At 44.0% G+C, this 24201-nt stretch overlaps 1 protein-coding gene and 1 long non-coding RNA gene across 5 annotated transcripts in view; one reads left to right on the forward strand and one right to left on the reverse strand.

Annotated features, from left to right (window-relative positions):
* Positions 1-306: 306 nt before the first annotated feature.
* Positions 307-24201, reverse strand: part of SEC22C (SEC22 homolog C, vesicle trafficking protein) — a 47788-nt gene continuing 23893 nt past the window's right edge. The window contains exons 8-10 of one of the 4 annotated variants that reach the window (XR_009758101.1): positions 23822-23916; positions 10485-10557; positions 7810-8065 (exon numbers count right to left, since the gene is read on the reverse strand). The gene's annotated coding sequence lies outside the window, so the exon portion shown is untranslated. Of the gene's footprint in view, positions 416-7809; positions 8066-10484; positions 10558-21061; positions 23917-24201 lie in introns of those variants that run through there. The other 3 variants (XR_009758102.1, XM_061586383.1, XM_061586381.1) reach the window with 3 other exon arrangements.
* Positions 905-2148, forward strand: LOC133365358 (uncharacterized). Its single transcript, XR_009758180.1, has 3 exons — positions 905-998; positions 1091-1167; positions 1263-2148. It is a non-coding gene; the product is annotated as an uncharacterized LOC133365358 (long non-coding RNA).

The raw sequence follows: 24201 nt of genomic DNA on the forward strand, positions 1-24201 counted from the left end.
GCGGGCTTCCCATGGGCATTGGATTGGCCACTGTGGGAACAGAATGCTGGATTAGATGGGCCATTCACCAGATCCAGCAGGCTCTGCCTATGTCCTTATGTTCAATGGGGGGCAGTGCGGGCACTCAGTCATACTGGCACTAAAAAGCTTTGCCCTCTCAGCAGGGTGACTGGGTGGATCAAGTATCAGGTACAGACTCACAGAAGCCACGCTAGCATTTTGCAGCAAAAAAAAGAGTCTAAACTAAGAAAGTTATGATGGTATAAGCTTCTGTGGACTAGAGTCCACAGAATGTATGGCATCCTTAGCTGGCATATAGGTGTATGGGTGCAGAGCAGCCTTCCCCTACCTGCGCTGCCTGGGGCTGATGGGAGTTGTAGTCCAAACCATCTGGAGGGCACCAGATTGAGGAAGGCTGGAGTAGAGAGAAGGGGAGGGATGTAAATGGTTGGGTCAAAAGACAATTAAATGCAACAGATACAGTCTGAAACTATTGGATTAAAACTTAAATGTATGCAAATAAGGTCAGTGACCATCTCAGCTAGGGTTGCCAGCTTCAGGGCTTGAGACTGATCCTGTATCTTTAGAAGAGAAAGTCAGCCAAGTGCAGGTGTTCTTGCAATGCAGTAATGAGAAAAACCACAAGGTGGAATTCCTTCTTCCCCTGCACAACTTTTAAAGATACAGAAGACCTCCTGGTTGCCAGACCCAGCCTCCAAGAGGTCTTCTGCATCTTTAAAAGTTGTGCAGAGGGCAAGGAGAATTCCACTTCTAATTGGGAGAGAAGCAAACCTTCCTCTAAGCCAGCCTTTCCCAACCAATGTGCCTCCAGTTGTTGTTGAACCACAACTCCCATCAGCCTCAGCCAGCATTGCCAATGGTCAGGAAAGATGGGAATTGTGGTCCAACAACATCTGGAGGCACACTGGTTGGGAAAGGCTGGTTTAGAGGAAGGTTTGCTTCTCTCCCAATTAGAAGTGGCTATTTTTTCACATGAGGTATGTAAATAGTTAGTTGTTTTATCACATACACAATTGGCTGTTTTATTGATTGGTTTCTTTATAATACTTTATGATTTATGTAATTGTAGGGTATATCTTCCCATAAGAAGGTTGAGCTACAGTATTGGCAACTTATATACCGTACATTGCATTCTCTTCAGTGGAGGTATTTATGTACTTTCACTTTGAATATGTTGCTGTTTAAATATCTTTACTGTTTATTGACTCATATGTGGGTAACATTTCTCACATTTTTAACAGATATTTGTGGGAGACTCAAGGCTGGCTGCTGAAATTTGAATATTATGAATCTCCGAAGAAGCACTGAAACAGTTTAACAATCTGGAATAACTGTCATCTGTACATCACTGTGTCATTTTCCATTGCCTGCCATCATTGTATATTCTTTCATGTTACTACACTCACTGTGGCAGGATTCTGTATTGTTACATATTGTTGTTTCAGGTCCCGTGTTCTGGGCCTCTCAATATAATTATCCATTCTGTTATTCACAGTCATTGTGCTTGCCTTTATTATTTTGCTAGTTTTCATTTCAGCTGCATGCCACAGTGTTGTCCATTTTCCTTTGCAATTTTGGGTAGTGACTTTTGCTGTGCATGTTGTGGTTGCCCTACGAGCCTTCTCTTTTTGGTTGGCAGCTTCCTATTTTCCAATGTAAACGGGCCTTGTGTTTTGAGCATCACGGGTTTTAAGCAAATGAGCTCTTCATTCCCTTTATCTCTTTTGAATCCTTGCTATTTTTCAATATAAGTATGTGTGCTGACTAGCTCTGCTTATCTGCTGCTGTCTTCCATCTGCTCGACAATTAGGTCAGGAGCATTCTAGTTTTGCTCATTTTTATCTCGATTATTTCCACTAAGTTGCATGTCATCAATCCTGATTCTCTTTGTTCTCTCTCTCCCCTCCCCAAAACTCTTTCCCTTAGCAGTCCCTCAGATGTGCAGTCCCATTGGAAAATGTTTGTTTTTCTTTTTAAATTTCCCTGGAAACCTGAAGAAAACCCATCACGGGAATGTTGTCCAATTTTCCATTCCGCCTCCGCCAAGGAAACTTGAGCTAAATATTCTCTTCTTCGGTAACCTCATTCCATTTTCTCTTAGCACCACGTACTGGCAGATCAATAAAGTGCAGCATTTAATTGTTTCTCCTTTTCATCTGTCGTTACACTGCACTAAATATTTTGATAGGCTGATAGTGATTTGGACTAGAATATTTAAATCCTGGGTGTATCCAGAATAGGGATGGGGGAGAAATGAATTTCAGTTTGCATTTAAAGGAGAATCTATCAAATGTGCACTTTCCAAAACAATATGAGAACCAAAACACTGCTATCCTTTGAAATTCGCACTTTTCCAAATATTGCAATGTAATTCTCCAGCCAAGTAATGTGTAGAAAAATGCATATATTTGTGAAAATATGTTCATGAAAATAACATACAAAAATGGAGTACATTAGGAGAAATACCTTGCAAAAATGGGTACATTAGTCAAAACTGAATACAATAATGTAGGTTTTTAAAGGCAAAATTCGCACTAAAATGCTGAAGAATTTTCATCAGGATTTGGGTTTTTTGCAAATTACTGCATAAATGTAGAGAACTGAATTTAAGACTGGGGAAAAAATCAGAAACTAAAACTGACAGATCCTTCCATCCCTTCATCCTAACATGATACAACTTTTGTAAGACTTGAATTTTTGAACTGCCCACGTGTTATTTTTTAACTGCTCATTTTGGGCCTGATTGCTTTAAAAAAAAACCACCCTGCTACATTCATGCCTTTCAACACAGATTTACTTTTTTTCCTGTTGTATTACATTTGTCGGTGATGAAAGTTAAAGAGGAAACCACAAAAGCAGGACTACAGCTGAACATCAAGAAGGCTAAAGTAATGACAACAGAAGATTTATGCAACTTTACAGTTGACAATGAGGACACTGAACTTGTCAAGGATTATCAATACCTCGGCACTGTCATTAACCAAAATGGAGACAATAGTCAAGAAATCAGAAGAAGGCTAGGACTGGGGAGGGCAGCTATGAGAGAACTAGAAAAGAACTTCAAATGCAAAGATGTATCACTGAACACTAAAGTCAGGATCATTCAGACCATGGTATTCCCAATCTCTATGTATGGACAGTGAAAAAAGGGGATAAGAGAAAAATCAACTCATTTGAAATGTGCTGTTGGAGGAGAGCTTTGCAGATACCATGGACTGCAAAAAAGACAAATAATTGGGCGTTAGAACAAATTAAACCAGAACTATCACTAGAAGCTACAATGATGAAACTGAGGTTATCCTACTCTGGACACATCATGAGAAGACCTGATTCACTAGAAAAGAGAATAATGCTTGGAAAAACAGAAGGGAGCAGAAAAAGAGGAAGACCAAACAAGAGATGGACTGATTCCATAAAGGAAGCCACAGACCTGAACTTACAAGATCTGAACAGGGTGGTTTATAACCGATGCTATTGGAGGCACCATGTTGGCTACCTTTGCTCTAGCTGCTATACTAGAAGGAAAAACACATACAAGTGGAAAGCAAATTACAGTGGAGGCGGGGACACCAGTGGCTGGTGCTCACTGGGACTGATAGGGAGGAAGGCAGGGAGTCCAACCCGTAAGTGGAGCCAAATGTCACAGGCTCAGACAGAGGCAATGACAAGCATGGCCAACTAATTCTAGTTTTGCCCCCATCCTCTTCCCAGTTGAGTTCTACAAAGTCAACACTGAGAGTAAGGAGAAGACAACTGAGAGGCAGGTCCGCTGCCTGGACTGCTCATTAACGGACAGGCAGGCAGCTGGGGGCTGGAAGAGGGTGGGCTGGGGTTGGTGTGGTATTGCCCCATTTGCCTTAATCGACATAAGAACATAGGAAGAGCTTGCTGGATCAGGCCATCTCATCCAGCACCCTGCTCACACTGGCCAGCCAGATGTCTATGGGAAGCCCTCATGCAGGACGTGCGCACAAGAGCATTCTTGCCTCCTGTGGTTTCCCGCAACTGGTATTCAGAGTCACACAGCCTCTGACTGTGAAGGCAGAGCATAGCTATCCTGGCTCAGAGCCACTGATAGCATTTTCCTCCATGAATTTGTCTAATCCTCTTTTAAAGCTGTCCAAGTTGGTGGCCATCACTGCCTCTTGTGGGAGTGAATTCCATAGTTTAACTAGGCGCTGTGGGAAGAAGACCTTTCTTTTGTCTCTCCTGAATCTTCAGCGTCACTGGAGGTCCACGAGTTCTAATGTTATTGGGGGGGGGGGAAGTTTCCCTATCCTCTTTCTCCAGACCATGCATAATTTTGATAACTTCTATCCTGTCACCTCTGACTCGCCTTTTCTCTAAACTAAATATCCCCAAATGCTGCAACATTTCTTCATAGGGGAGTCGCTTCACCCCCTTGATCATTTTGGTTGCCCCTTTTTGAACCTTTTCCGACTCTACATTTCCTGAGCTGAGGTGACCAGAACTGTACACAGTTAATCCAAATGCAGTTAATCCAAATGCAGCCACACCATAGATTTATATAACGGCATGATGATATTGGAAGTCTGATTTTCAATGCCTTTCTGAATGATCCTGACCATGGAGTTTGCCTTTTTCACAGCTGCCGCACACTGGGTTGACATCTTCATTGAGCTATCCACTACAGGCCCAAGGTCTCCTTTCTGGTCAGTCACCACCAGTTCAGATCTCATGAGCATATATGTGAAATTTTATTTTTGCCCTGACATGCATCATTCTACATTTATTTGCACTAAACTCCATTTACCATTTTACTGTCCATTCACTCAGTTTGAAGAGATCTTTTTGGAGCTCTTTGCAATCCCTTTTTGTTTTACCAGCCTCCACTGGTAGCGATGGCCACATGCCCAGGATGTGGGGAATATGGGTTTCATTAGCAGAGGACGGAGACAAGTGAGGAGATGAGATAACGAAAATACAGCCACCATAATTTCTGCCAGGATTGAACACCATTATCTTCTCCCTGTGCATAAACCTACTGCCTCGCCATTCCACGCCCCAGCTTTCAATTCCTAAGTCTCCCTTCATTGATGATCCTCTTCCGGGCCCTTTTTAGCAATTCTAATTCAGAGCCTACAGCAAAAAGTTTTATTTTGGGTGAGAAGCAATACTGGCTAGCAGCCCAAATCCTTTCATCAGCATTCTAGACCACGGAGCCGAGATTTGTTTTGACATCAGGCCTTCATTACGTTGTGTCTATCAAAACACTTCCTTATCCAAAGAGAAATCTGCTGCTGAACAGGCAGACTTGAGACAGGAGACTAATTGGGAGACTAGTAATTTGGGGTTCTTCTTTGTTATGACAGGCGTCAGACCCACCATGACTGGAAGCTCATGCCAAAGCAGTGGAGGCTGGTGCTCATTAGGACTGGTAGGGAGGCCAACAGTAGGTGGAGCCAGAGCAAATGGCTGTGAAGGCAGAGCCAATGACAGATGGAGCCAACTACTTCAGCTTTTGTTCTGAGCTCTACAAAGGCAACACTGAGCCCAAGGAGGGGGTGGTATGCCTCTGATTACCAGTGGCTGGGAATCACAGGTGAGGAGAGTACTGCTGCGCTCAGGTCCTGCTTTCAGACTTCCGGCAGGCATCTGGTTTACTATTCTGAGGTCAGGTCTAGATGGGCTTTTGGCATCACCCAGCAGGGCTCTTCTTGTTCTTAGATAGTTAGGAACATACACTTTACCAGAGCTTGGAAAAATTACTTTTTTGAACTACAACTCCCATCAGCCCAATCCAGTGGTCTATCTGGCTCGGTATTGTCAACACTGACTGGCATCAGCTGTCCAGCACGGGACATTCCCAGCCCTACCTGGAGATGCTGGGGATTGAACCTGGGATCTTCTGCATGCAAAGCAGATGCTCTAACCAGAACTTGGAAAAGTTACTTTTTTGAACTACAACTCCCATCAGCCCAATCCAGTGGCCGTGCTGGCTGGGGCTGATGGGAGTTGTAGTTCAAAAAAGTAACTTTTCCAAGCTCTGGCTCTAACCAGTGAGCTGCAGGCCTTCCTGGTTCAAGTGGAGACACCGGCATTCCAACCTGTCGATATGAACATTGAACAACGTTACATTGATGGTGCTGAATATCACGGATGATTTATTCTGAATGTGTGAAATATCTCTGGCTGTTGTTGAATTCCATTACGCTGCCTTTAGAAGGAAAGGGAGTCATTTGATAAGGATTTTTTTTAAAAACCCACCAACTTTACAGCATCTCCTCTTTTCAAAACTTGATCAGCACAATGGTATTGGCAGCTTGCAGTTAGAGCTGTAGCAAAAGGAGACGTCCAATTAGTCACCAACAGTTTGAATTAACATTGAGGCTTTCCTTGGTTTCTGCACATGTATATGTGCAGCAGAAATAAAGGCAAATGCTTATAGCAATGTTGAAAGAAAAAGCATTCATCAAATCGCAATCAATGGTCACCGTCATTTCATTTGGGGTGGGGAGAGGTATACAGAGCTATCTTATTCAATCCAGTGGCCTGGGAGAATGGATTTCAACCTGTCGTCCAAGCTTCTATGCTAGGGGATAGTTACCAGGGGATTGCAACCTCTTTCCTGGCCATGCACCTGCAACCAAAAACAGTGTTCTCCAGTTAAGCTGTACTTAGTCCAGATCTATGGATGGCCAACCTGGGAGGGGCTAAAAAGAGAAGAACCCCGAGCACCAATAGCAAAGTATTCCCATGATGATGTGCACTCTGGAGATAGCTATCAGCTTAGTGGTACAGTATCTGCTTTGCATATAAAAGGTCCCAGGACTCATCCAGACCATACTTTGGAATACCCTACCCCAAGAAGTCCGCTCTGCTCCCTCCCTGTTGGGTTTTCCGGAGACTTCTGAAAACGATCTTGTTCCGGAGAGCCTTTGGGAGGGACTGAAGGTAGAGCCTGACACTGATATTATGCCTTCTATGTTAAATTTTTACCTTTATAGTCCCTTTAGTACCAATCCCTACATAGATGTATATATGTGTGTGTGTGTGTATTGTATTTTATGTATTTTAATTGTGTTTTTTGTATTTTAATTTATTTTAATGTTGTTGTGATTTTACTGTTCACAATTCAGAAACTACAGCTAGTCCAGAATGCAGCGGCCAGATTACTGACGCGGACCAGAAGGTCTGCTCATATAACACCTGTTCTGGCTCGTCTGCACTGGCTTCCTATTTGTTTCCGGGCTAAATTCAAAGTGCTGGTTTTGACCTATAAAGCCTTACACGGCATGGGACCGCAATACCTGGTGGAACGCCTCTCCCAATATGAACCTACCTGTACACTGCGCTCAACATGTAAGGCCCTCCTCTGGGTGCCATCCCATCGAGAAGCCCGGAGGGTTGTGACTAGAACTAGGGCATTTTCGGTAGTGGCCCCCGAACTGTGGAATAGTCTCCCCGATGAGGTACACCTGGCGCCGACGCTGCTATCCTTTCGGCGCCAGGTGAAAACCTTTTTATACTCCCAGGAATTTTAAAGTGTATTTTAAATTGTATTTTATAGTGTATTTTATCAGTATTCTCAGTATTGTTGTATTTTGACGTTGCTGATTCTTTGTTATTGTTTGTTTTGATCTTTGATTTTGTTATACTTATTGTATTTATATATTGTGCTTGTTTTATCTCTTATGTACACCGCCCAGAGAGCCTTTTTGGCTTAGGGCGGTATATAAATTAAATTAAATAAATAAAATTAAATAAAATTGTGTACATGTTTGATTTTATTTTTGTAAGCCGCCATGAGTGCCCCATTATAGGGTAGAAGAGCGAGATAGAAGTATTTTAAATAAATAAAATAAATACTAAAAATCCATGTTGTCCATATTGGAATTGTCCACTGGTAATCCAAACCTGATGGCTTTGCACTTTCTTTGTACTCGAAACAAACTTTTTCCTCATCCATACCAATAGGCATGCACTTTTTTTGGTTACACACTCCTCCTTCCATCTTCTCGTCTTGTTGTGTTGCTGATTGGCTCAGATCAGAAGGGAGAGGGGTGAGGGAGCCAATGGGAACCTGACAGGAGCAGGAGGCATGAGAGAAGGTGGAGTTAGAACTGCCCACATAGGAAACTGCAAGTCCAAGCAAGTCCAAGTCTCCCTCCTCAGCAACTCTTTGTAATTGCTCTTTCTCTCCTTTTTGGTGTATGTTTGATATCCGAAACTCCAGATCAATGGAGAGGAACGTGTAGGAAGGCATTCATTGGAGAACATCATATGGGTGGACGTGAATTAATGGAGGCCCCAGAAGCTTACATTACAGATTATACAGCTGCATGGATGAACCCCCAAGGTTCAGACCCCAATGGCATCTCCAGATAGGGCTGGGAGAGAACCCTGTCTGAAACCTTGGAGAGCCATTGCCAATCAGTGTTGGCAATACTGAGCTAGATCATGGACCTAATGGTATGTCCTGTTATGTTCCTGCTCACAAATGACCAAAACAAAAATCAAAACCCAACAACCTGCACAGAGGGATAGAGTAATTTCTGTTAAAATATATTTCTGATTAGACACTCTCTCTACCACTGAATGGGAAGGCCTGAAGGATTCTTCACTGAATGTGTTAAAAAGCCTCCCCACGATCCAGAACCCCATGCAATCGGAGTTCCAAATGTGTGAAGGTTGGGGCTACCCCACACAGGACTACTCCTTCCTCAACTCATTTTCATACATATGGAAAGATACAGAGGGGGCGTGGGGGATCTGGAGGCCACATGCCCTCATAGGCAACCTTCCTGGGGCTAGGGATGGAAGGATCTGTCAATTGCCATTCTCTCCATTTCTCATTGTTCCAATCTTCAATTCAATTCCCCACTCTGCTGCAGCAATTTGTGATTAAAAAAAAAAATCCTCATGAAAATTCCTCAGCATTTTAGTGTAAATTTCTCCTAATAAACTCATTTTTGTATGCAGTTTTGACGAATGTACACAGTTTGTAAAGCAATTTCTCCTAATATAATGCATTTTTGTTTCTTATTTTCACGAATATATTGATTTTTATACATACTTTCCCCGAATATATGCCAATTTCATAGGATGGCTGCATCTCGGTTCTCAGAAAGTGTGGATGTTATAGATTTATCTTTAAATGTGAACTGAATTGAATTTCTCCCCGATGCCTCCTGGGGGCCACAGGAGGGAATGTAGCCAAAGGCGAAAGTGGGTGTGGCGATGGATGTGGCCTCTGTACAGTAGGGCTACGTTACAGCCACACAAAAGTCTGAGGCTGCTATAAAGACACTACCATCCTCCCTTTTGACAAGCAGAAGGTATTATCAGAGGTCAAGGACAAAAGGACCCAAGGAAGGAGCACAGCAGGGCTGGGGAGGGGTGTGGCCTGGGGGGAAACCCTGAGGGTCAAACAGAAAGGCCCAGAGGGCTGAATTTGACCCCTGGCCCTGAGGCTCCTCAACCCAACTTAGAAAAAGACACTTGCCTATGGTAAGAAGACCTCAGGACTGCATAGGCGACCTTGTTTGAATTAACACTTTTTATTTAATTTCCAAAAAGAACAAATTGTGTACAGTAAAACAATACAAAACAAATGCTAAACTCTGTTGCATCTTGTCACTTGGTCCATACTATCATATAGTGAAGTCAGTGGGTCTATCATAGGGTTGCCAGGTCAGAAGCATCCCAAACCCTGAGATTTCAGGGGTGGGCCCTAGTGATGTCGTGGGGTGGGGCCCTAGTGATGTCGTCGGGTGGGGCCCTAGTGATGTTGTCGGGTGGGGCCCTAGTGATGTCGTGGGGTGGGCCTAGTGAGGTCATTAAGCATGATATGTTAAGCATCAACCACAGTTGCTTTGGAGCATACCACTCAAACAAAAAAAAAATTCTCCAGTTGGAAATTAAGATAGAAATCTTAGCTAAATGAGGGTGTTTCCAGGTCCAGCTGAAATGACAGGATCATTCCTTCTCACCTGTTTAAGGAGCCTGGGTAGGGAACATTTAATCTAGTCTACTTGCTTCTGGCAGGAAGGGTTTAAGTGCCTTCAGGCCAGGCCAGTCACCAGAAGGCCGCTGTAGGAAGAAGGCAACCTAGTGTTGTGGAGATGTTAGATGGGAGCATTCGGGAGTAAAGATGGATGCCCCTGAAGGCTGCAATTCTAAACACACTAAGCCCCATAGAACTCAATAGGACTTACTTCTCAGTAGATATGGTTTGGATTGTGTTGCTGGTAAAGCTTGACTAGGGATCCTATGCAAATATATCCATATCCAAGTAGGGTTAGCAACCCCCTGCCTGGAATGCCCTGCCCCTACCTTTTAACATCCAAATTTCTTTACACATTTGACCCTTCACTTCAGAAAGAGGTCTGAGAAATGAGTAAGATTCTCTACCCTTTTCTGTCTCCCCTGTGGGCTGCTATAAACTCACTTCATCAGCCAACCCAATTCCAGTGAGAGAAAGCACACATGATTTGGTCTACCTTCATAGGCAGCAGCTTGGGAACAACAGCAATTGAAGTCATACTTCCCAGCATGTGAATTCTCCTTTTATCACTGTTGGACAAGAAACAAACCATCATGCAAATAACAAGGTGCATCATCAGTGGCTTTAAGGGGGTTGAGCTGAGCATATGGAACCACTTTTGTTGCTTTTATGGATGTAAGGGAGTGATGTCAGAGGTAAATGAAATGCAAATAGAAAAGAAAAACAAAAGATAATGATGATCCCTAAATGCAATACCACACCAACCACAACAAGATTCCTATAAGTAAGGCAGAAAACTCAGCATCCTGCAACCAGTCAGGGTTCCTAACCAAAACCCAAAACTTAAAAAACCTGGCAGCCAGTTAGCCAAGGTCACAGAAATCCCCATGCAGCACAACCTGACCCGGGGGCTGCAGTTAGTGCAGAATGCTGTGGCAAGATTGCTGACATGAGTGAGACCCTATCAGCACATAATATCTCTGCTCTGAAATCTGCAGTGGTTGTCGATTTGCTACCAGGCCAAGTCCAAGATACACTTTCCATATGACAGGTGCCACATAGTACTTGTTCTGCTATTATAAGAAATCGATCCTTTAGTGTGGCAGCATCTATACTTTGGAGCTCTCTGCCTGTAGTGGTCCCTCTAAGTGTCCCTTGAAATATGGAATCCATATCAGAGCCCCATACAACAACATAGGGATAATTTCGGCTTTCAGGATGCGTATTGCTGCCGGAACAAAGTTCCCCCCTTTAAAAAAATAAAACCGAGTTAATGCTCCCAGGTTTTTTTCGGCCTTAGCTTTAATATAATTGGCTTGGGAGTTCCATTTGCCCGTCTCTTGGAACCAAATCCCCAGATATTTAAAAGAGTTCACCTGATCAATTTTGACGGAGCCAAGATGCCAGGGAACTCTGACCTTCCTTTTAGAAAACACAATGACTTTAGATTTTTTATGATTAATTGTTAAAAGGTTGTCTTTACAATACTCTGCAAAACCTGAAAGTAGTCTTTTTAGGCCCAGCTGGGTTTGGGATATGAGAACCGCATCGTCATCATAAAGCAAAATATTGACTTTAGCGGTACCTAGTTTAGGAGGGTGCGATTGTATCCCTTGCAAGGCAGAGGGGAGGTCAGCCAAGTATAAGTTGAATAGGGTGGGTGCTAAGACACACCCTTGCCTGACCCCTTGGTAGGAACATATATCTCGAGAGAGATGGCCACGATGATTACAGCGGACTTGGCTTGTGGTATTATAATAGAGAGCTGATATCAAGAACAGAAGTCTCTTGTCAATAGATAAATGTTCTAGTTTGCTCCACAAGCGACCACATGAAATAGAGTCAAAAGCTGACTTCAAATCTATAAAGGCAGCAAATAATTTGCCTCCACGGGGCTTGGAGTATCTATACACCAGCTGAGCTAGGACCAAGCAGTGGTCAAGAGTAGAATGACCTGATTTAAATCCAATCTGCTCTTCACCGAGAATGTTATTGGAACTAACCCACAGTTTCAGCTTGGAACCTAGATAGCTGGCATAGATCTTACCCACCACAGAGAGCAGACTGATAGGCCGATAGTTGCTCGGATCATTTTTTGTACCGTTCTTATAAACCGGGATAATATACGCTCTCAGCCAGGACGCCGGAATCATACCGGAGTTATTAGTTAGTGTGAAAAGAGAGGCCAACATAGGGGCCCACCAGCTAACGTTGCATTTCAGCAACTCTGGGGGAATGCCATCTGGGCCAGAGGCCTTACCCGGCTTAAGTTGTGTAAGTAGATCAGCAATGATGTTAGAATCAACTGGAGGCCACTCAGGAGTATCAGGCGGAAGGGAGAAAGCTGTGTAAGCGCTTGAAGAGTCAGCATTACTGAACACGGCCCGGAAATAATTCTCCCAAACATCAGCTGGAATACAGCAGTCCAGTCCGCCCTTATAGCTGGTCAAGGCTCCTGTAACTATCTGCAAAAGGACTTGGAACTTCATGTGACAGTTGCCGCTGTGAGCATTCGCCATGAGTCTCGGGCTGCCTCGTACTTCTTTTTAACTATGAGTTTCTTGTACTCTTTTCGGAGTACATAGTAAGAATGCGGGAGCTGTCGTTCATTGTTGATACATAAAATGTATCAGCATTTTAGTGTACATTTTTCCTAATATACATATTTTGTAGGTAATTTGTATCCAAGATACACATTTGTGCAAGCAATATTCACTAGCATATGCACTTTTATGCATACTTTCTCCTAATATTTGCATTGCTGTGCACATTTTGGGGTTGGAGAACTGCACCACTTAATTTGGTGAAGTGGGAATTCTGAAGGATGCCTGTAACGTAGGCTCATGTTAAAATGCTTAACAAACCAAATTTCTCCTCCATCACCACAGAGTGATGGACGGATGGATGGATGGACGGATGGATGGGCGGGCCATGGGATTCCAAGCAAGACCGTGACACTTTCCATGGGAGTTCTTTATTGCTAGCTTTCAAACATCAGAGCAGAGAGGAAAATGGGGGCTTATGAGAAAATTAAAATCAGGACCATTCTGTCTGCCAAGGAAGCAGATGGACTTTATTTGGAAAGGAAATAAATATCTCTCTCCAATATGCACTACAGCACTGCAGGCTATCTGGACCTGAATCAGAGGAAGTAGCAGGCATAATCATGAACTGCGTTTGGGGAATGAGCTAATGAATTCCATTTTGCAGACTTGCACTGATATTTGGGAGCTACTCCAGGAGAATGTCAATACCTGGACTTCAGATGCTTTCATGACTTTTGCATTAGGCACAAACACATACATTTTGTAGGTTCTGGATGGCAGTATTCTAAAATTGTCAGTATTGCCATATGATGCTTTTAATATTTGACTTCATTATTTGACAGAATTGGACAACTGACAACATGCAACAGCGTTTAGTGTTTTAGCAGATAGCATGCAATGATGTTAGACATTTGACAGTCTTTAGTAGCTGATATGCAAAAGGGCCGAGCATATGACAACCGTTTGATTGCATTTGACAGTTGACAGCTTCTGGGGGGGGGTTAGTTGACACTTGACAGTTCACAGCTGCCAGGATTTGTTAGGAAATAACTTCTTATACCAGGGCCATCAAACATAAGGCCCAAGGGCCTTATCAGGCCCATGGCATACCATGCCTCCATCCATGCATATTCTTAAATTATTTGCCGGGCTAGGAAGCAATGCCCTTAGTTGGGCAAAGGGGCTGGTTTATGACTGATGGGAGAAGCGGCTGATAGGAAAGAGCTGTAACACATTGGCAGAGCCTCTCCTTTGCAGGCAGAAGGATCCAGTTTCAGTCCATGCTATCCTTACCATCCATGGTAAGGAAGGGAGGGACTCTGTGCCTGAAATCCTGGAGAGCCGCTGCCAGTCAGTGTAGACAGCACTGAGCTAGATGGGCCAATGGTCTGACTCAGTACAAGGCAGATTCCTATATACCTTCCTATCTTAGTTGAGTAAAAGGGCTGATTCCTCCTCGCTGGAGCTGTTGGCAGCCAAGCCCAAGAGGGAGCACCGTTTCTGGCCTCCCAAATGGACGTCCATCTACACCTGCTCTTACAGAGGCTGCAAGAAGATCTACATCAAGAGCTCCCACTTGAAGCCGCACCTCTGGACCCACACACAGGTGGGTGCCGCCCACTGGGTTGCCCCATGGCCTTCCTGCATCCACGGAGACCCCTTTGTGATCTTTGTGATATATGAAGTAGTATTATTGGGGTGGATAGTTTTTTTTAAAAAAGTGGTATATACAAATACTTAAATAGTGAAATAGATGATACATACACACCCTGAGGAAAGAAAAGAAAGGTTCTTTCCCCCAACAAAAGTTTGCTTCAATGCCAGAGACAGCTTCTTCTAAGAAAACAAAATTCAGGAAAAGTCTGTGCAGATGTTTCTCCTTTGGTTACAAACACAGAAAACGAGAACAGCTGCATCCACCCCCTCTAGGATGCACACCTTAACTTGGTGAGGGGGTCTGAGAGTGTTGAAGAAGCTGAGAGTATTGCCGTCAGGAGTCTAGACCAAGAGGCTCCTGGCAGGGGCACCCAAGGAGGAATAGCCAAAGCTGAGACACCAGACTCAGATGCATCCAGACTCGGAGGAAGATAATGATAAACCACATCTGAATATCTCTTACCATGAAAACCCTATGAATAGAGTATCCAAAATGCAACAACAGATAGTGCTGGAAGATGAGACCCCCAGGTCAGAAGGCACTCACCGAGATACTAGGGAAGAACAAAGGGCAAGTATGAGTAGTGCTGTGACTAATGACGCAGCTGGGTCAAAGCCGAAAGGAAGCCCAGAGGCTGATGCGCACAGATGCGAAAGTAGAGTCTGGAGTTGTACGACGCACACAATAGGAACATGGAATGTGAGAAGCATGCCCACAAAGAACACTTCAGTACTGTGAACAGGATCATCTATAAAAATTTGTTGCAGTCAATTTATAGGCCAGAACAGAAAATAAACTGTAGCTCACAGAAACCAAAAATATTGTTTCCAATCTCCACCAGATGGAATCCACAGCTTCACTCTTCACAAAATGGTCTTGTAGAGACTCCAAGTTCCATTTTAGGGTTTCCTGCTCTTGGCTCAGTGGATCAAGGCCTGACAGAAAGGCAGGCAGACCAACTTAACCCAACCCTGGACCAATTTGCACATCACACAGAAACAGTGGCGGCTGGTGGCGCCATGCCAGTGGGGTGTTAGAATCTACTCTGGTCTTTGGTCCAGATTTTCAAGGAGCTGTCCAAGGTGACATGAAGCCAGCAGCAGCCACAACACGGAATAAAGCAGCAGACAGAGGTGGTAGAGTTCTGAACTGCAGGTGAAGAAGAAATCATATTATGTGCCCCCCAGTTTCCCCCAAGGGGACATGGGACATGGGTTTGAAAACTGGGTGATCAGTACCATCTGCTGCGATTCCGGAAGGTAGCCTTTTTGATACCATCTGACCCTAGTGAAATTATGAGCCATGATGTTAGACAGTAATGAGCAGCTTTAAAAAATAACAAAAACCCTTATAGCACATCTCCTCAAAAGTCCCATTGATCTAAATCAAGGGTGGGGAACCTGTGGCACTCCAGATGTTGCTGGACCACAACTCTCATCATCCTTGAGCCTTGGGCAATGCTGGCTGGGGTTAGTGGGACTTGGGAGCCCATAGTTCCCCCACTCCTCATCTAAATGGAACTTACTCCCATTGTCGGGAATGCTTTGATTTGGATTCCTGCACTGAGCAGGGGGTTGGACTTGATGGCCTTATAGGCCCCTTCCAACTCTACTATTCTATGATTCTATGATCCCTAGCATAGCTGCAGTCCTAACCCCATTTCTCTGGAAGTAAGCCCCACTGCATTCAGTAGGACTTACATTACTTAGAATTGAGCTGTAAATGTGCTTAGGATTGCAGCCTTAACTGTGAAAAAAGATACATTAATAGCCAGTTTGGGGCAGTGGGTGATATCCAGTGGTGTCCCTTCCATTGGCAGAAGGCAGAATGGGGGGAGGGAAGCCATTTTGGGCAATTTCTCCCTCCACCTTGCAGCCCCTCCCTAGATCTGCTCCAGAAGGTTGGAGGATTCCAGCAACTCCCATCATCTCTGGCTATTGACCCTGCTAGCTGCAGCTTATGAGAGCCAAAGACCAAGAACACGAAAAGGGCCACACAGGCCCCTCATCTCTGGTTGAGATTCCACAATTCACCACCTCACATTCCCCCAGATTTACCTGTCATCCTTTCATTTATACTGTCAGCCATTTACATATTCAGCCAATCATCAAGCATTCTATTGCCCATTCACTCCCCCTCCTCTTTCACTACTTACCATGTATACTCTAAACAACCAGCACTTACCATATATACATTAATATATAGGAACATCACATTTCCCCCCCCTTAAACAACGGCAGAGTATTATTCCTGTTCCAGGATTTATACGTCGCGTTAACAATATAACAAGTCTCTATGGGGAAAATGTCTTTCTTTGTTCCTCCGTCTGGTCACGTCACTGCAGTCCCAGCCACTTGCCTCGAAAGTCCATCGGCCAGTACATTGTCCTTGCCTTTTATGAACTGGAAGTCCACTTGATAGTCCTGTAGGGCCCAGGACCACCTCTGCAGCATAGTGTTATGGTTTTTCATAGTCTGCAACCATAACAAGGCCCGATGATCCGTAGTCACTGTGAATCTTCGTCCCCACACGTATGGGCGCAACTTGTTCAGTCCCCACACGACCGCTAGGCACTCCTTCTGGACCGACGAATAGTTTTTCTCCCTCGGCATCAGCTTGCGACTCAGGTACGCCACTGGATGTCTAGTGCCTTCTCTCTCCTGCAGCAAGACGACTCCCAGCACCAGGTCCGACGCATCTGTAGCCACGATGAATGGTTTCTCATAGTCTGGTGCTATTAATATGGGTCCTTGGCACAAGGCTTGCTTCAGCAGATCAAAAGCCTTCTGACATTCATCCGTCCATACCACACGCTCAGAACACTTCTTCTTGGTCAATTCATGCAAGGGGGTTGCTATTTCCCCAAAATTTCTCACAAACTTCCTATAAAAACCAGGCATACCCAGAAATGCCCTTACTTGTTTTTTGGTTAAGGGGATCGGCCACGCTTGTATTGCCTCCACCTTGCTCCATAAGGGGGTGATTTTCCCACTCCCCACCTTATGTCCTAAATAGATTACTTCCTTTAGTCCAAACTGGCATTTCTTAGCTTTTATTGTGAGGCCTGCTTTTCTTAAGGCCTCCAATACTGTTGTCAGGTGTTGGACATGCTCAGGCACCGACTTGCTAAAAATGGCCACGTCATCGATATAGGCCACTGCAAAATCTGACATGCCTCGCAACACAGTATTGATTAGCCTCTGAAATGAACTTGGTGAGTTCCTTAGTCCCATGGGTAAGGTCACAAACTCATATAACCCATCTGGTGTACTAAAGGCAGTTTTGGCTCTGGATTGCTCGTCTAGTTCCATTTGCCAAAATCCTTTACAGAGATCTAGTGTAGAGATAATGGTTGCTGCCCCCAATAACTCTAACATAGCGTCTACCCCAGGCATAGGATACACATCTGGGACTGTAATTTTATTGATTAGCCGATAATCAATGCAAAACCTTGTCGTTCCATCTTTTTTCGGAACCAGGACAATACTTGAGGCCCAGGGACTGATGGATTCCCTGATCACTCCTAATTCCAGCATATCTTCCACCTCCTTTTTGATCTCATTCAAAACTTTCCCATTCGCACGGTACGGAACAGATCTGATTGGGGCATGATCTCCAGTATCAATGGAATGTATAACTATACTGGTTCGGCCAGGTTTGTTGCTAAAGAGATTCCTATAGGTTTTCAAAACTCTCAGAATCTCTTCTTTTACTTCCTCCTTCACCTCCTCTGACCATTCCACTTGATCTACCCCTCCTTTGTCTTTGCTTTCCTGTACCAAATCTGGAAGTTCAGGCCCACTTCCCTCAGGGAATAAGGTAACTTGCAACACCTGTGCATCCCTGGTATGGTAAGGCTTTAACATATTTACATGAACCACTTTGCTTTTGTTTAATTGGTCTGTGGTGATTACATATGTCACTGTGTCAAGCCTTTCTCTGATGGTATATGGTCCTTCCCAGTTAGCCTGTAATTTGTCATGTTTCCTGGGTATGAACGCCATAACCATATCTCCCACATTATACACACGTTCTCTGGCTGTTCTGTCATACCAGTAACTTTGCTTCTGCTGAGCTTGACTCAAATTCTCTTTCACCACTTCCATCATTTGCTTCACTGGTTCACATTCATCCTTTCTTTCAGCAGGCATCCACAGTCTATATAAAATCCCATTCTCACACACAACTTGATTCCTCAGTTTGTCAGTGTAAGGAATCTGTTGGGTCAGAGCTTGTTCCTTTACCTGCTTCAAACTGATATTTTTATGCAGCTCTTCCCTGAATTGCTCTGCTTCTTCCCCAGAGACCACTTGATACAGTTTGTCTCCTTCAGCAGGCCTGCTAGTGGTTGCTATGGTGACCTGAGGCTGGTTAACAGATTCCACCCTGTTTGTTTCAGCCCCCCTTAATATGGCTTCTTTTTCTCTGCCAAGTTGCTGTCTGGTCACTACATAGATCTTTCCTTGGGCGCCCATTACATCCCTTCCCAGTATTACTGGTTCTTGTTGCTGGGCATTAATGCCTACTTTATATCGGCCCTCTCGGCCTCTCCAAGTCATTTCCACCAGGGCCACAGGCAAACTTTCTGGTTGACCCCTCACTCCTTGGATAGTCACAGTTTCCTGAGGTAATATTTCTTCAGATTTTATTAAATCTGGCCTCAGTAACGTCTGAGCGGCACCAGTGTCAAGCAATGCCCAATAAGTTGCCCCTTGTACACTCACTTCCTCTCTCAGACTTGAATCAAGGTCTGTTACTTCTGTCCAGTTTATCTGGCAGAACTGAACCTTTTTCGCTGCTTCTAAAGCCTTGGGCTCTGTTTTCACTGCCCTTGTCTGAGCAGGATTACTAATGGGGTTGGCAACCTCACATTGAAAACGTAGGTGCCCCGGTCTACCACATTTGTAGCATAATTTCTCCTCACTTTTAGGGTACACAGATCCACTCTGGGGTGTCCTGTGCCCTTCAGATTTTAATGGAGGACTCACTCGCTGTGGTACCACATCCCTTCTGCCAGCACTATATGGTCTGGGTTTAAACTCTCTTGATGTTTTTCCCACCCAGCCAGTTCTATTGGAGGCGAAGTGATCCGCCAGCTCTGCGGCCTCCTGCACCGATGTAGGGGAACGGTCTTTGACCAGGAGCCTTATTTCTGGTGGTAACTGATGGTATAATTGATCCAATATCATGAGGTTTTTCACCTCCTCCACAGACTGAGCTTTGGCACTACTCATCCACTTTCCAAATATATCCATCAATTTTGCTCCCAGTTCCACAAAAGACCTCCCTGTCTGTACTGGCAGTTTCTGAAAAGCTTTCTAAAATAATCAGGCCCCAGTCTGAATCTTTTAAACACTGCTTCTTTGAATTCAGCATAGGTGACGGGCTTGTCTGAGGGGAAATATTGGTATACCTCAGCCAATTCCCCTTTAATCAGGTTTGATAAATACTGCATGTATTTATCTTCAGGTAGCCCCCACAACTGAGCTGCTTGTTCAAAGGTGCTGAGGTAAATTTGAGGATCTTGACCAGGCTCATAGACAGCAAAGTCCTTTGGAGTAATTTTTATTTTTGCTCCATCTCTCTCTTTCCTTGTCTCCTCAGAGTGAAATTTCTCTCTATCAAATTTTAACTTTTCTACTTGTAATTCAGCATCCAATGCTCGTTGCTTCTCCCTCTCCTCAAACCCCAATCTCATTCTCTCAATTTCCAACTCCCTCTGTTTTTCCTTCTCTGCACCTTCCATCCTCAATCTCTCAGCTTCCAACTCCCACTGTTTATCTTTTTCCTCAGCCTCCATCCTCAATCTCTCAGCTTCCAACTCTCTCTGCTTGTCTTTTTCCTCAGCCTCCATCCTCAATCTCTCAGCTTCCAACTCTCTCTGTTTTTTCTTCTCTGCACCTTCCATCCTCAACTTCTCTCTCAAGTACTCTATATAAGCGGGATTGCTTAAATATCCTTCTGGGGTCTCTTCTCTGACAGGTTGTTTTTGCTGGGCAGTTGCAAATCCTATAAGTGCTACCCTCAATTCATCTACCCCTTTACCCTCATGAGGTAAATTGAATGTTATGCACTTCTCCACCAGCTCCTCTCTTTTCATTTTTATGTATTCAGCCATGGTGTTTGAGTTCACTCACTCTTTGCCACACACTCTTTGCCAGTCACTCTCACAAGAAATCTTGTTTTGTTATTTCTGTTTGCCACACAACTATTAGGGATTGTCTAGTATTCGTATCTCACTGCTACAGCCAACACCTGTGACGTAATCTCCTTTGTCACCACGTGTCTTTGGGACTCTTTGGTTCGTATCTGGATTCTCTGTTGTTCGTATCCCACCGCTACTGACACCACATGTGATGCGTCCTTCCCTGGCTCTCCCTGTCAGGTTCCTACCTGCTCGTGGTTACTGCCTGTCTCTAGGCACCACCAGGGACTCCACCAGTCCGGACCGCTCTCTCTTATGATTTCTCTCCCCGCTCTAGCACAGATCTCAACAGATCCCCCTGCTAGGCAACCACCAGTAACGTCCCAATACTAGTATTCCCAGAGACTCTGAATACTGGTATTGTTATTCTCTTCACCGCTGCCACCATTTGTTATAGTTCGCCTTCAGCCTTGGTCATTACCTTACCCTCCCTTCTGGTCTGTGAAACCCCAGCCAAGGATCAGGCCTTTGGTAAACCAGATTAAGTATTTATTAAATATAACAAAGCTAACAAGATTAACAAGATTTCTTCTTAAGGCACATAAGCATATGGTTTTACTCAATACTAATCCGAACTCCACCTCCCTCCTGGTAAACAACTCTCTAAACCCCACCAAGCAATCCACTCTTTCTCTTCTCCCCCCAGATTCCACAATTCACCACCTCACATTCACCCAGATTTACCTGTCATCCTTTCATTTATACTGTCAGCCATTTTAAACATTCAGCCAATCATCAAGCATTCTATTGCCCATTCACTCCCCCTCCTCTTTCACTACTTACCATGTATACTCTAAACAACCAGCACTTACCATATATACACTAATATATAGGAACATCACAACCCCATCAAAGAAAAGGAAAGAAGTATCCATCCTCTGTTTGATTATTGTCCTCGTTTTCTTAATTTCTTCATTCTAATCTCTCTCTCTCCCCCCCTCAAAAAATATCGAAAGCCTCATTATCACCTTTTTCATTTGCCAAAACATTTGCCAATTACCCTGAGGCTCCAGCAGATGATGTCAGTGATCTTGTTCTGAACAAAGTCCTGGAGCTGAACTCCCCCACTTTCCCCCTCCTCTGCATATGGAGTGTATTTGGCCTTCATTTTACTGGTTGGGAAGGAGGTCTGTGACTCTGGGACCTGTTACACACAAATGCTTTTTTGACAATGTGAGACAAAAATTGAAGGATGCTAAGCAAATCGCAGTCAATACCCTTTTGCATAACTCAGCAAGCAGAAGACCAAAATAAGAGCGGCAAGGAGCAAACTCTCGTAGCGTGAACTGCTTAGGCCACATCTGATAACATCCTTCGAGGGATGAATACTTTGCAAGCTACCATCCATCACTATTTATGAGCCATATGTCATGCACCCTGCTATGATTTTGTGTTTGTCTGCCAGGTTTGACAGCTGGAATTTTTTTTAAAAAAAGAAGAAAAGGTCTTGCACACAAACTAAAGAGATCCAGCAAGCTCTCTGCACAAGGAAACACAAGGGTAATCCCTTCAACAGCAAAAGAGAAGGAGCTGTGTTATGGGGAAGGCTTGTCTGACTAATCCAGCAGCTTAATACTAAATCTGGTGCTGTCATCAGTTTTCTTACAGATTACTCCGCTGAAGGAGCAGGCAGTTTTTGCTTAGCAAATTTGCAGATGGCAGGAGAAAAAACAGGAGGGATAGCAAACACCTTCTCATCATCAGATATGTCTGCTTGGAAGAAAGAAACAGCACCAGGTGCTGCTGAGTGGATGTTTCTCTGTACAAAAGAATTCCACAAATATAGAAAGCTAGCAAGTCAGGATTCTAATCTAACTATCTCCTGACATGCTAGATGTCCACCAAGGCCGATTCAGGCCCATAACCAGGCCTGAACCTAGACTGGGATGGGTCAAGATAATCTGTTTCATCCAAGAGTACTTGCAACTGCTGCGCCACAACCCTCTCAATCACCTTCCCTAAAACTGGTCGGTAGTTGTCACAAACCAATGGGTCCAGGGTTGGCTTTTTCAGGAGCGGTCGGATCACTGCCTCTTTCAAGGCAGCTGGAACCACTCCCTCCCGCAATGATGCGTTCACCACACCCTGGATCCACTCGGTCAAACCCCCTTGGCAAGCTTTAATAAACCAAGAAGGGCAAGGGTCAAAAGGACCCATTGCTGGCCGCATCATCGCAAGCACCTTGTCTACGTCATCAGGCTGCATCAACTTAAACCGTTCCCAAGAAGTTGCAGCAGACGTTGCACTGGACACCTCACTGGGGACTACAGTAGATGTGGATGGGGCATCAAGACTGCTATGGAGGCAAGCAACTTTACCCTCAAAGTGCCTTGCAAACAATTCACAGTGGGCCTCCGAAGGGTCTAAAACGCCATTTCCTGATGTCAACAGACCCCTGACAACAGTTTTCATTGGATGCTGAAGATCTACCTCTTTAGCCTGGCCTTTGACAGCTGAGATGTATTTTTTCCTGCCCATTATTAAATTGAAAATTACCTGCAATATACAATGTCAACATCTATGCACTTACATAATACCATTGTAATACAATTTGTTAAATATATCGTATATATCATCAAAAGACATAAAAAAGACCATACATTTTCTAATCTTAACTGTATTGGTTTATTTTTAAAATTGATTTAAAATAAGTTTCCTATTTAAATTCTTTCCTCTGATTTTAAACGGCATGACTATATTGCTGTAACCCACCCTGGGATCTTATAGTGAAGGGCAGGTGAGAAATCCGATAATAAATAAATGCAGTTCACCCTGCGAGTAGCTTAGGTGCTCTCCTCAAAAAGGTCCTCAATGCAAAAAACAATCTTGTGGGGAAGGAGGCCTTTTCCTAACCTTTTCTGTCGCTGAATTATTCAGGTCTTCCAGCCAAATGAACATTTAACGCAGACGCAGCGGATTTTTGATGGGGGAGAAATCACACCGGTTACACTTTAGCAAGTTTTCAAGGATGCTTCAATGTCAGTTCTATACTCAGAAGAAATAAAACAGAAATGAAGAGAAAACCTGACAGTGCAAAAGATGGATCCCCATGAAATTTGGTAAGAAAGATCGATGACATTGTCTCTCAAAAGCTAAACTTTATCATTCTTACAGCAAAAAAAAAAAAAAGCTCCTCTCCTTCCACGGAGCTGTAACACAACAGGGAAAGGAAACTCATCTGCCCCAAAGTGGAAAGGTAACCAACCCATTTTTCATTTTTCTAGCTGTGTACGTTTCCCCAGTAGGCATTCCTTGTTCATATAAGCAACTCCCTTAAAGTAACAGGACTTTCCCCCTCTTGTACAGAAGACAGAAGAACCCTTTTTTTCCCCATCTAAGACAGCAAAGCAGCTCTTTTTATGGCAAACCACTTTGCTAAGGGCCAAACTGCATGTTATGTCACACAACATCCATTGTGCACTCACAAGGAGTTGATCATTCAAAGTGGCAGCATCCGGAGATGGGAGAAGAAGCTCGATTCAGTTCACACTTATGAGCAAACCCACGTAATCCGTACTTTCTGAAACAATATGCAAAAAATAGCCATAGTTCAAATTTCTCAAGTTTTGCAGTGCACTTGAAATTCCCAGCAAATAGTATTCAGAGGCATCTTGCCTGGTAGTGAAATAGGGAAGGGCGAGAAATTTGAGTCAGTTGGCATTTCAAGCCAAATTTATCAAATTCACACTTTCCGAAATGATACGAGAATTGACATTCATCCAAATTTTGCGACTCACTTCCCCAACCAACCAACCAATGTGTGTGGGGTTTTTTTGTGTTTGTCTGCGTATGGTGAAAATGTGCA

Source organism: Rhineura floridana, chromosome 10 (assembly GCF_030035675.1).
Source record: "Rhineura floridana isolate rRhiFlo1 chromosome 10, rRhiFlo1.hap2, whole genome shotgun sequence".
Classification (NCBI taxonomy): Eukaryota; Metazoa; Chordata; class Lepidosauria; order Squamata; family Rhineuridae; genus Rhineura; species Rhineura floridana.